Source organism: Giraffa tippelskirchi, chromosome 5 (genome assembly GCF_054371585.1).
Source record: "Giraffa tippelskirchi isolate mGirTip1 chromosome 5, T2T-mGirTip1v1.2.pri, whole genome shotgun sequence".
NCBI classification, from domain to species: domain Eukaryota; kingdom Metazoa; phylum Chordata; class Mammalia; order Artiodactyla; family Giraffidae; genus Giraffa; species Giraffa tippelskirchi.
Window position 1 is genome coordinate 138,984,710 of NC_137279.1, and position 13,926 is coordinate 138,998,635.

The window sequence follows — 13,926 nt, forward strand, 5'->3', positions numbered from 1 at the left end:
GTGGCCAATCGGGTACAACATGACACACCTGTGTAGTGCTATAAGTGATCTCAGTTCAGTTCAGTGTAGTTGCCCAGTCGTATCAGACTCTTTGCAACCCCTTGGACTGCGGCACACCAGGCTTCGCTGTCCATCACCAACTCCCAGAGCTTACTCAAATTCATGTCAATTGAGTCAGTGATGCCATCCAACCATCTCATCCTCTGTCCTCCCCATCTCCTCCTGCCTTCAATGTTTCCCAGCATCAGGATCTTTTCCAATGAGTCAGTTCTTCACATCAGGTGGCCAAAATATTGGAGTTTCAGCTTCGACATCAGTCCTTCCAATGAATATTCAGGACTAATTTCCTTTAGGATGGACTGGTTGGATCTCCTTGGAGTACAAGGGACTCTCGAGAGTCTTCTCCAACACCACAGTTAAAAAGCATCAGTTCTTTAGCACTCAACCTTCTTTATGGTCCAACTCTCACATCCATACATGACTACTGGAAAAACCACAGCTTTGACTAGACAGACCTTTGTTGGCAAAGTAATGTGTCTGCTTTTTAATATGCTGTCTACGTTGGTCATAATTTTCCTTCCAAGAAGCAAGCATCTTTTAATTTCATGGCTGCAGTCACCATATGCAATGATTTTGGAGCCCCAAATAAAATAAAGTCTGTCATTGTTTCTGTTGTTTCCCCATCTGTCATGAAGTGATGGGACTGGATGCCATGATCTTAGTTTTCTGAATGTTGAGTTTTAGGTCAACTTTTTCAGTCACCTCTTTCACTTTAATAAAAAGGCTGTTTAGTTCTTTGCTCTCCGCCATAAGGGTGGTGTCATCTGCATATCTGAGGTTATTGATATTTCTCCCGGCATCCTTGATTCCAGCTTGTGCTTTATCCAGCTCAGCATTTCTCATTATGTAATCTGCATATAAGTTAAATAAGGAGGGTGACAATATACAGCCTTGACATACTCCTTTCCCAATTTGGAACCAGTCTGTTGTTCCATGTCCACTTCTAACTGTCGCTTTTTGACCTGCATACGGATTTCTCAGGAGGCAGGTCAGGTGGTCTGGTATTCCCTCTTTCACAATTTTCCACAGTTTATTGTGATCCACCCAGTCAAAGGCTTTGGCATAGTCAATAAAGCAGAAATAGATGTTTTTCTGGAACTCTCTTGATTTTTCAATGATGCAACAGATGTTGGCAATTTGATCTTTGGTTCCTCTGTCTTTTCTAAATCCAGCTTGTACATCTGAAGTTCACAGTTCACGTACTGTTGAAGAATGGCTTGGAGAATTTTGAGCATTACTTTGGTAGCGTGTGAGATGAGTGCAACTGTGCGGTAGTTTGAGCATTCTTTGGCATTGCCTTTCTTTGGGATTGGAATGAAAACCGACATTTTCCAGTCCTGTGGCTACTGCTGCTGGCATATTGAGTGCAGCACTTTCACAGCATCATCTTTTAGGATTTGAAATAGCTCAACTATTTCATCACCTCCACTACCTTTGTTCATAGTGATGATTCCTAAGGCCCATTTGACTTCGCATTCCAGGATGTCTGGCTCTAGGTGAGTGATCACACCATCCTGGTTATATGGGTCATGAAGATCTTTTTTGTATAGTTCTTCTGTGTATTCTTGACACCTCTTCCTAATATCTTCTGCTTCTGTTAGGTCCATACCATTTCTATTTTTTATTGTGCCCATCTTGGCATGAAATGTTCCCTTATTAGCTCTAATTTTCTTGAAGAGCTCTCTAGTCTTTCCCATTCTATTGTTTTCCTCTATTTCTTTGCATTGATCACTGAGGAAGTCTTTCTTATATCTCCTTGCTATTCTTTGGAACTCTGAATTCAAATAGGTAATCTTTTCTTTTCTCCTTCGCCTTTTGCACCTTTTCTTTTCTCAGCTATAAGTGATCTCAGCTGTAATATAACCGTGCAAAGTCATTGTTTACAGAACATGAGGTAAGAGGGTGTGAAAGCATGGGGCAAGAGAGCCTGACTGATGCCATCTTGGCTATGTGCTATTCCCCGAACGCTTATAAGACCTTTCTATATCTGTACCTCTTTATCTACATTTTTAAACTTTAAAAATCCTGTTTTTTATACTTAACTCTTATGTTCAGGCTTTTGTTTTGTTTGTTTTGTGCATGTCACCCCAGATGAGATGCTATCCATTTTTCCCCCAAAGGTAAAAATATTTCCTACAGTTTTTTGATGTCTTTTTTACACATTAAAGTACTATATAGACCAAGAGTCTGCTTTAGGAAAAACTCTTTCAACTGATCTCTGAGTCTATTTTATATCATTTGTAGATAGGTTAGGTAAATGTTTAATTAAATAATTGATATTTTATAACAAATGGGGAATTGAACATGGAACAATAGTCCAGAGAACTTTTGAAAATTATGGTAAAATATACATGACATAAATTTCATCATTTTCACCATTTTGAAGTATACAGTTCAAATGTAGATTCACATTGTTGAACAGTCATCACCACCATCCATCTCCAGAACTTTCCTCATCTTCCAAAACTGTAAATAAGGGGCTTCTCTTGTAGCTCAGTGGTAAATGGGTTCTATCCCTGGATCAGGAAGATCCCACATGCAGTGAAGCAACTAAGCTCATGGGCAATAACTGTTAGCCTGTGCTCTAGAGCCAGGGAGCCACAATTATTGAGCCCACGTGCCACAACTACTTAAGCCTGTGCACCCTAGAGCCCATATCCTGCAACAAGAGTAGCCATCGCAATGAGAAGCCCCTGTACCACAACTGGAGAGTAGCCCGCTCTTGCCACAACTAGAGAAAAGCCTGAGCAGCAACAAAGACCCAGTACAGCCAAAATAAATTATTTTTTTTTAAAAACCTGAAAAAAAGAGAGAAGACTGATTTTCTTTTTTCTTTTTGCTCTAACATTTTATCATAGTGCCACATTATTCTTCTCATATACTCACTGGCATGTATGACTGCCAACCACTATCATTTGCCTTTCTAGAAGCCATTTCTTGAGCTCCTCAATTGGTAGGCATGTTGATACAAATAATTCCTAGCCCAAATCCCAATGATAACATATATTCTTGAGAAACAACTCTCCTGACTGAGGCAAGATCAGGTAATACCAGGACCTTTGTTGTTTCAGCTTGGTGCATGCATGCTAAGTCCCTTCAGTTGTGTTCAACTCTGTGACCCCATGGACTATAGCCCACCAGGCTTCTCTGTCCATGGGATTCCTAGGCAAGAATATTGGAGTGGGTTGCCATGCCTTCCTCCAGGAGATCTTCCTGATCCATGGATCGAACCCATGTCTCTTACATCTCCCACCACCTAGGAAGCCAGTGGGATTCATGAAAAATTACTGCTTCCAGGATGTACTGCCTACGAATAACTGCTAGGTATTTTTCTGGTGGGATATGGTTCTTCCTGACTCTGGCTATAAAAGGTGCATGACTTATGTACATATGCATTGTACCTCCCAGAATGCAATGTACTGGTCATTTCAATATTCTCTTTGCTATTTGCTTTCTTTGATGGATTTGGAAAGAGAAACAATTGTGCATTTAGTTCTCAAGCCGCATCCAAAAGCAAGGCCCAAACAGTAGACGATAAGCCCCTTGGTGTTCTGAGTGGTTTAGGGATGCATATTTAAGGAGTATCAACTTTTCATTATTGTTTTATATACTCACACCCATTCTAAAATAATTTCAGACTTGAGATTTCCCAATAAAAGCTTGAGGTGCAAACCTACATAAAAGCAAATTTGCAGGCATACATGCTGGCATACGTTTTAAGGAGAGGTCCCTGGGCATTGCCTCTGATGCCTGTCCTCAGTGTACCATGACAACTGAATGGCCCAGATTCAGTACTAGCCCTTGTTTTAAGCATTCAGCTTGGATTTGTTTGTCTCTATAGATTCTTTCTTTTAGTTTTTTGCTTTACTTTCTGGCTAGCTCATTCATGCATTTTAAAATATTTTGTTTAGTGTTTTGAAAGAACCACTCAGGATATCTAGACCTCCACTGCCAGAAACCAAAGTTTATTAATACATATGTTCCATATATGGGGCTTTCTCAATAGCTCAACTGGTGTAGAATCTGCCTGCAATTCAGGAGACACAGGAAACACAGTTCAATCCCTGTGTTGGGAAGATCCCTTAGAGGAGGAAATGGCAACCCACTCCAGTATTCTTGCCTGAAGAAAAATCCCATGGACAGAGGATCCTGGCAGGCTACAATCCAAACGGTTGCAAAGAGTCAGACATGACTGAGTGACTAAGCACGCATGTTCCTTATATACAAATATTTAATGTGTGTTCAGTTTGCATCAAGAACTCTGCTAGAAACCGGGATACCAGGAAGGAAAGGTAGGCAAGCTATTTGCGCTAATGGAAATCATATTCTATTGGAGTTAAAAATCACAAATAAGAAATACAGATATTAAAGTGTTTAATTTTCACTTACACTGAAACAAAATCCCTGGCACAGATAATAGTAGGTTGGAGGGTTCAGTAAAGTGTAGATCTTGGTGTCTGGAAGTCAGAGAACCTTCTGAAGTAGGATGGTGGGCAGGATTTAGGGTGAGGCAGCATTCTGGGCTAGGAATGGGACACTGAGCAACTTAATTAGAAACTAGTGGGAGGCAGGCATGGAGCTCACGTCAACAGTTTGTCTGGGGCGAGTGGGGTCAGATCATGAGACCTTTAAATGTCAACCCTCAAATCTTATTTTGCTGTCACTGAGAAGTAAGAGAAGTGGGCTCTATGCACCTCAGCTGAAGGTGCAAACAGAGAAAATAATGGACCTCTCTGGAGCGAGAGGGAATTTTTGAGCCTGATGACCTTCTGACTTAAAGTGCATCATCAGCTTTCCCCTGGCTCTCCTGGTTGCCTGTCCACCCTGTTGATTTTGGATTTTCCAGCCTCCACAATCATATGAGCTAATCCCTTAAAATAAATCTCTTCCTATGTATATTATATACACATCCTATTGGTTCTATTTCTCTGGAGAGGCTTGACTAATACAACAAATATCAAAGCATTCATTTTAGTTAGAAAAAAAATCTTTCCTTACCTGGACAGTTTGTTTAGGGAAAAGTATACACTGGTTTTCTGATAATTAAAAGCTCAATTCTATGATAAAGCAGGCTTCTCTAAGATTTAGTGGGTGTTAAAAATCTTCAAGGATAGTCTATGTCATTTCAAACACCTCCTTTCATTTCATGAAAGTCTTCCTTACAAAATTTTGTTAAAGCTGGGTCGAGGAACATTTACACTGCATCAACTTGTTACTGTTAAATATTCATACTTGCACTGCCAAGCAATATTATATTTTAATACCAATTGCATTTTCAGGAAGAAAAGAGCTTGAGCTCAATGAAACAGATTGCGTTCTTGAAACTTCCAAACTTCCATCAAACTCTTCTCAGCTGTTTTATTTTTCTTCAGCATACATTCTCACTTTTCTGCTTTCATTGGCACCATTTGTATATTAGTTGATGTATGTTGAGGTGATGATAATTAAATTTCACTTGAAGTTAAGAGACGGAGTGATTAAATTTGAACTTAAATCTTTCTGAAATAGGTAGCTCTCTTGTATTTCACAGAGGGAAAATTCTACTTAAATATTGGGAAGAATATAATTATCTTGTTCAAGATACTAGGTCTTTCAAGAAACAATTTGGTATTATCTTGGGTAGAAAGAGGATAATCAGAAATTCAAAGGAGGTTTTCTGTAGTTATTTTACATTTCCAGGATGAAATTGTACTTCCCTCTTACACAGACATTTGCCACAAAAGATAAGAGAAATGCCAAGGAAGGCTCTGCTTGCTTCCCCTAGTGTAAAAGAAAAAAGGGAGAACATGTGATGTCTCTGTGTGGCAGGTGGAACGATAAGGAAGCGACCTATGCAGCAAAAGCTGCCCCAGTGATGGCCACAATTCACTTTCTTCAGAAGCTGCAAGCAACAGCAAAGGCTGACAGCAGAGTTTCCCAGTGGATCTGGGCCCTCTGGGGATCTAGTCACATGCAGTTGGGTCAGACTGTGGGGAGAGGAAGATCTACCCAGAATTGGGCCTGGTAGATAAGGATACCTGGATTGTAAAATTCAGCTTTGCCTATCAGAAATCTAGTTCATCTCCTAAATAGAAGGGATAGTCAGTTTCCTATTGCACTGGGACTTTAATTCAGCAGTTTCCCTTATCCTACATCCTACATTGATTAAGGAATCTGAATGCAAAAGTCAAAGTTGCATTACAAGCTCAGGCTGTACTTCAGTGCCAGACTGACAATCATCCCTATTCTCAGTGTGAACTGGGAGCAAGCACTAATTAAAATTATAAGCTAGAGAGAACATGCATTGAAAAAAAGAAGCCATCCCTAACCAATAATTCCAGGGATAAATCACACTTGATTTGCTAACTTATAGAAGTGTCCAGGAACTATGATCTACAAATGTCTTGAATATGATTCTAATCAACCTGCCGAACAACAATCAAGGAGGCATATAATTAGAACAGGTTCACCCAATGAGCAGCACATAACACTGTCTCACCTTGAAACAGTGCATCCTGTCTCAAAAGTAAGAACTCCCAAACAGAGGCAGTATTCTCCTTTGAAACACACCCAGACAGACTCCTAGCAATTTGGGGCTTCAGACCTGTCCTGGTAAAGATTCACTGGGCCTCCTGCTCTTTCTGTCCTCCTCTCCTTTCTTTCTGACCCTTGTCACATCTGCTACCTGAAAGGATTCTGACCTGAGATGCCCTTTGTGATGATGCAAATCCCAGTTGGTGCAAATCAGTAATGACAAAGAGCAGGCAGGCAATTCCTAGAAAATATGAGTCAGTCACATTCTTTCACAAGCTATTGACACGTCCAGCAGTTTCTGGTTACACACTGCTCTAAGCATAGAAATGGCAGTTCTTGTTGTCCATGGGAAAGCAAGGACAAGAAAAAACAAAGTTTTGAAGACTTACTACTTGTCTTGTCAGACTTCTAAGTTTTATATGACGGATCACTACATTTATTCTTCAGAAGAGACCAATGCAGTTGATTAGGAAACAGCAACATAGAAAAACAACCCCTAGAAAAATGTGAAGGTGATATTTCAACCCACGTTTCCATAGTTCCCAGCCTGGAATTGGCCAGGACCTCAGTTTCCTTCATATTCCTCCTTTTTGAACTTAAACACGCCAAGCTCGTCCCTCATTCAGAGCCTTTTTGACTTGCTGCTGCTTATGTGTGAGGTTGTCTCTCTCAAGATCTTCAACCAAATACCTTATCCTTACTAGCCAGGTCTTCATATTGGGACGGCCTTCCCAGAGAGGGTTTCCCAGCACCCTCCCTCTCCCCGCCTTCTTGCTGTCGAGTTCTCTGTCATTCACCCTTCAGATCGCTGTGTTATGTGCACAAGCTCTGGAGCCAAACTGTCTGGATTTGAACCCTGATTCCTCTGTTTACTAACTGTGGGGTAGAGACAGGGTACTTGGGCTCTCCATGCTTCAGCATTGTTGTTGTTTAGTTGCTTAGCCATGTCTAACCCTTTTGTGACCCCATGGGCTATAGCCTACGAGGCTCCTCTGTCCATGGGATTTCCCAGACAAGAATACTGGAATGGGTTGCCATGCCCTTCTCCAGGGGATTTTCCCGACCCAGGGATGGAACCCATGTCTCCTGTATTGACAAGAGGATTATTTACTACTGAGCCACTGGGAAGCCCATGCTTCAGCATCCTCATCTGTAAAATAAAGGTCATGAGAACACCTATGGTACCTATCTCTTGAATGTGTTTTGAAATTGCATGAAGTAATACAGGCAAAATGCTTAGAACAGGAACTGCTATACATACACTCAGCATTCTATATGTGTTTATCTTCTTCATAGTACTTTTTGGTAGCTGATATTATCTTCTGGTCTAAAAGTTTATTAGGATGGAGTCTGCTCTGTTCCTTACTATGCCCTCAGCAGCTAGAAAAGCACCTGGAAAATGATAAATTATTGTGTAATGCACTCAATCAATTATTGTTGCCTAGAGATTGGATGTTTCAAATTCCACATTATATTGCCTTTTGGGCTTTAGAATAAGATGATACTGGATCCAGTTCTTAGTTCTGGCACTCTCTAGCTCTGTGATTTAAAACTCATTACTTAACTTTCCAAGTTTTATCATTTGTGAAAGACAGATAAAAATAACTACTCTTAAGCTGGATGAATAATTTATGATATAGTCATCAAGGGAACATTATGCAGCAATGAAAAGGAATGGGCTACAGCTGCATGAATGTACTTCACAAGCATTGTGTTGAACAAAGGAAATCACATAAAATATTATATATTGCAATATTCCACTTTATAACATTTAAAAACTGTCCAGGTTAATCGATGGTGTGAGAAGTCAGGTAGCGTTACTCTTGGGGGTTTAATGCCTGGAATAGGAAACAAGGCAGCGTCTGCTGTTCCATACTGTTTTCTGTTCTGGGTATTAATTACATTGGTGTGCTCATTTTGTGAAAATTTGGAAAGAGCTACCATTGTAATTTGTATATTTTAAGTAAAGATGATGATGGTAACAATTGACTACTTCCCTGTATGATTGTGAAAATTAAGTGAAATACTGTATAATAAATAAGGCATGAAATAATATAAATAAAGCACATTAAGAGAACTCACTGTACCCTAGTACTAATTCCCTTTCCCTCTTTCAACATGGGCATAAAATAGCAGACATCAGGTTCAGCACCCACAGGGTATACAAAGCTTTTCTCAGTACACAATAGTTATATCTTTATCTTATTGTGTTGTAATTATACTTTTAAATATCCCTTTAATTTTCAAGCATGTTACTTCATTATACTAAGCCTCACTTTCCTCACTTATAAAATGTAGACAATAATAGTTTTATGTCATGGAATTATTATAAAAATTATAATTTTTAAATGAAATAACATTCATGAAGGGTTTAAATTCAGAACTTTGCAAACAGTAGGTTTAGATCAATATATATTAATTATCAACATCATTAATTTAAGGGCAGGGACATTCTTTACTTCTATGTTCCACCACTTACTTTTATGCATGAACATGTAGTAAATACTTAATCAGTATTTATTAAGGTAAAGCAAGAGACTTGTCTATTACTTTTTAAGAAAAGAATGATAAGGCAAAAGAGAAAATGAAGTAGAAAAACTGAATGATAAACTTCTTTGCATAAGATAAATATTTTTTAATTAACTAAAATATAATAATATTCCACGAGACTCATTGCCTTGGCTCTCATCAACCTGGATCCCTGCAGCCCGAGTGCTCCCTACAGTCATTCATACTCTAGAGCCGGAAGCCTGGTGGCTGTACGTGCATTGTTCATGAAAGTGTTACTGATATACCCTGTCCTCATGGCTTGAGGCAGATAATGGCAATCCAGTTGAAGTCCTGATGACTGATTACTTTTACAAAACTCAAAGTCATGAGATGTTTCTGCTACTCACAGTATCTTCTGAAAGAAAAAAAAAAAAAGCTACTATCTATTGAGTGTCTATCACGTGCCAGGAGCTGTGCTAAGGCACTTTACATACATTACTTCTAATCCTCACAGCAACCCTTGGCAAGGTAGGCTGATTCCAATTTTACGGAGGAGGAAACAATTTGAGAGAGGTTAAGTAATTTGCCCAAGAGAGAGCAAAGGCTTAAACCTATGTCTATGTGAATCCCAAGTTTCCATAACCGTTAATACCTCTACTTCATTAAATTATTTATATGAATATCTTACCATATAAAATGAACACTAAAATTGGGATAAATATATAAGAATAACGAGTAAGACTGAAATACTGGAGACTTTTTCAATGCTACTATCTTTGTGGTTATAACACTTGCTAACTATTAAAAAAGAAAAAAGGAAAGAAAGAAAAATTAAAAAGAAATAGGGATTTGAAAATTCCTATTAAAGAATGTGACGTGTAAAAGGAAAACTAGAAGGAAACTAAAAGTAAAATTGAGGAGAAATTTGAATGTAAGCAACATTATATTCCAAAAGAGAGTAAGGGTTAAGACTAAAAAATAATATAAAACATATGAGAATTTTTTTAAAAGCCAGATTTTTAAAAGAACCAGAAGACAATGTGATGAAAGAGGAAATCCAGACTAAAATACATTCTAGTCGGAAAAAAGGCTAAAATCTATGAAATGATGTTATATAAAAGTAGATAAAATGTTTTTAAATCAAGTGAATAACACATACACAAAAAGCAAGGAAAAATGAGAAACAAAAAACTTGAAGAGGAGAGAAAGAAATAAAGGGGGGACAGGAAGGAGCCAGGGACAGAAGTGAGGCCCAGCAAGGCTGTGCAGACAGTCCTCAGCTACAGCGGCTAGGGCAAGGCGCAGGAACCCACAGCACAAGGTCTCCTGTCCCCTGTGCTGTCTCCCTTATCACCATTGCCCAGAGCCAGCTAGGTAATGAGCAGTTCCCTAGAAAGTGGGAACACACAGCTTTGTGGCCCTGACTGTTGGCGAGCCCCAGGGAACTTGGGTGGGCCAGGCGCTCCCCAGAGGCAGAATCGAGAGGAGCCTGGCTTGGGCACCTAGCTAAAGTCCAATTCTCACCCACAGCTGTGCAGTCAGTTAAGGTGACATACATAGGGGCTCAGCTTCCTGACTTGTAAAAACACTTACCCTCCACAGCTGTGAGAACACATGCAATAAATCATAAAGCTCAGTAAAATGCCTGTCTTTAAAGGACAGGCAACAACTTAACTCACAGAGAATCCCTAATCTGCTTGTCCTTCTGAGCTCGACACACTTAACTCCAAGGCTCTGCAGAACACTTTTTTTGGGAAAAAAAAAATATACTATTTTAGTCCAAACTCTTCACTGTTCACAGGAAAGGTCTCTAGCCAAATGTTAAAGACAAAGTTAGACTATGAACTTGAAATGTCCTGTTTGAAATGCACACATACGCACCCTCTCTCAAACACAAAATTTAACACAACTATTAATTTTTTAAAAGAATTGAGAAATCAAATATTGATTTTTCACATGCCTTTCCCGTTACAGTTATGGCTCAGTTGTGAAAGAAAATAAAAAGCACGTACATGAATAAATTGTTTCTCATTTTTTGTGGTTCTTGATCAGATTGACTGGGTAAACCAGTATTATTTTATTGGTCAGGTAAGGATTAAAAATGCAACATCCTGATTCAAAATCTTGTGATTTTTTTTTCCCTACTACAGCTGCTTCATGATTGTTTTTTAAGTTAGTTCCACATGGAGCAAATCAGTAACTAATAAACTTTACATCTGACTACCACCCAGCTAACAGCCCCACTTCTAAAATCTGAGGTAAATAATTATCTTTTAGCTGGGGTATCTTCCTCTGAAACTCATTGCCCTTTTTAAACTTTTTTTTAACTGTATTTTCTTTTATAACTCTATGGATTCAAAACAAACAAACTTCTCTAACTACCAGCAGAGAAACAGCCCATGAGGTACAAGAGATATGCTTGGGATCCTGAGTGAAACCAGAGGTGGTACATGTTGGTTGAACGCTCAAACTCTGGAGCCAAACAGATGCTAGCGCAGGTTGGCCATCACCAGCTGAGAGGCCTTGAGCAAATTATTTTTCTTCTTTTGCAAAAGTGGATAATGAGTACCCTTCTCAGAAGATTGTTAAGAGGATTAAGTGCAATAAAGTATTTAGTATTTAAAGTATTTAGTTCAGAGTATGGCATATATGAAGCATTTATTAAACGGTAGGTGCTAGTACTTTTAATCTTGTTGCAATATTATGAACAGTATTAAATGGGACAAAATCATTTAGTCTGAGATATCTTTAAAAATTAGGCAGCAATTTTGTAGCTTCTTTATTACAGTGTTAAAAGGCTTTACTATGTACTACTGATATGTTTTGGTGAAAAGCCATCTGTTTATTAAGATTGATATTTCAGGAGAGAAACATAAATGAGTCTTTCATCTAATCAATATCTCTGATACCTATCATTGTTCTGGGTGCTCTACATAGTAGCTGTCAGCTTTCTAAGAAAAGATCAAAAGATTAGTCATTTTTTGCCTAATAAAACCAAACAAAAAAGCCATGTTGCTGTGACTGCCAAAATGCTTTTTAAAAGCTTAGTTCTGACATACAATAAAAATGCTTATGAAAAATATATTCAGAAAACCATTCAAAAATTGATCATTTATCACTAGTCTCTTAGTCTCACCCAACATTGGTTTACTTAAGATTAACTATGCCTTTTAAACATTTCTAAGAGCTTTAATAAACACGTAGTAGAAAAACGTGTGAAAGATTCATGGGGCAATTTTTTATTTTTATTTTTGCATAGTAAAGGGTTTGGTTAGCTCTGTTGTATTAGGTTACCTGTTTTGTTGTTTCATATTTCATACAGTGATTTATAATGTTAAGTGCCAGCATACCTAACAGCATTTCACTGTGCCATGAATTCAGAAAAAATATACAAGTTAAAACAATAGGCTTTAAAAGTCAAACTGATGTCTGAAGGCTTCTTTCTGAGAAACTTCACACTCAGTAAACAGTTAACGCCACCAGGAAAGGGATGGAGACTCAAAAAAAGCCTTATTAAGAGATGAGGGGTGGTCTATTGTCAATATTTGAAAAACACTTACAATATATTTAATTAGTCTAATTACATGGTGCACTTACAGCTTCTTATTAATGCCCTCTGATAGAGATATGTGGCCTTGAAAGCTCAGTGCCCATAGCGCCTTGAAATGAACTTGGATAATGTCCAGGAATTTCCATTAGTTCCCATACATTTTGGAACAAAGTACTAGTAAAGTGCACAAAATACATGGTGGTTAAAAATATGGCATCTTTAAACATTCAAGTTTTTCTGTTTGGTGCATTTAGCTAACATAAAGTGTCTCTACGATCGTTTGGAGAAAGACTCAGAGTGACATGACAGAAAATTTGCATTTTATACCTTTCAAATGATAATCAGGACGGTCATAAGTTAACCTCCAAACCCACTAGTATTCACTCATCCTTGAGCCCTAATGCTCCAGGCTGCCAACACATGCTATCGAAGGACTATTCACAATCAACGTGATACTCACTAGCAGGAAGCATGTTATTTTCACCAAAAAAGTATACTAATTGTATTACCCAGTGAAACAATGTTCATCTATATTCAACCTTCCATACTGTTTGAGATTTAACACAACAATTTCATAGAAAGAGAAATATGTGGAACACAGAACCATGTGAAATCTTGGTACTAAGTTTTATTTTTAAAACACTGTAGGGATTATTGCCTTTAAAGAAAATTTCAGTATCAATAAAATATGAAGAGCTGTTTCACTTCAGAAATTCAACTTGTATGCATTCTTTTAAGTTTTTCTACTTAGAAGGGTATAACTGCAATAAAAATTTTACCAAGTTGAAGTTTTTTACAAAGCATTCTATCCCACGAGAACATCTTAAAGGTCAGCCTTAAGCCTGAGGTTCAAAATTGAATTGATGAAAAATTACATTTTCTCATTTATCATTTAAATACATACATAAAGCAGGCATCCTGAATACACCCATATAACAAATGCACATGAATTTTTCTCTTAATATTGGGCAGTGAATTTGTGTCTGATGCTTCTTCCGGGGGAAGCATAGTGGCAGTGACTTTCTGTCAAATAATTGTTGCTGTTGTTTTTCTGGTTAATATATATAATTATGCTCAAATGAATGTGGATGAGTTGAGCTGCTGACATATTTAACTAATTTATGGACTTTAAGGGATTGTCTTCCACATAAATAATTTTGAAAGCCTATAAGATGAATATATACAGATGTATAAGCAATCATTTTTTTCTATTGGTGAAGAGAACAAACACAAGCTTATATTTTAAAATAAAAGTGATCAATGTGGACTAACATTTATCAAGCCAAATCTGAAATAAATAAAAACCATTCTTT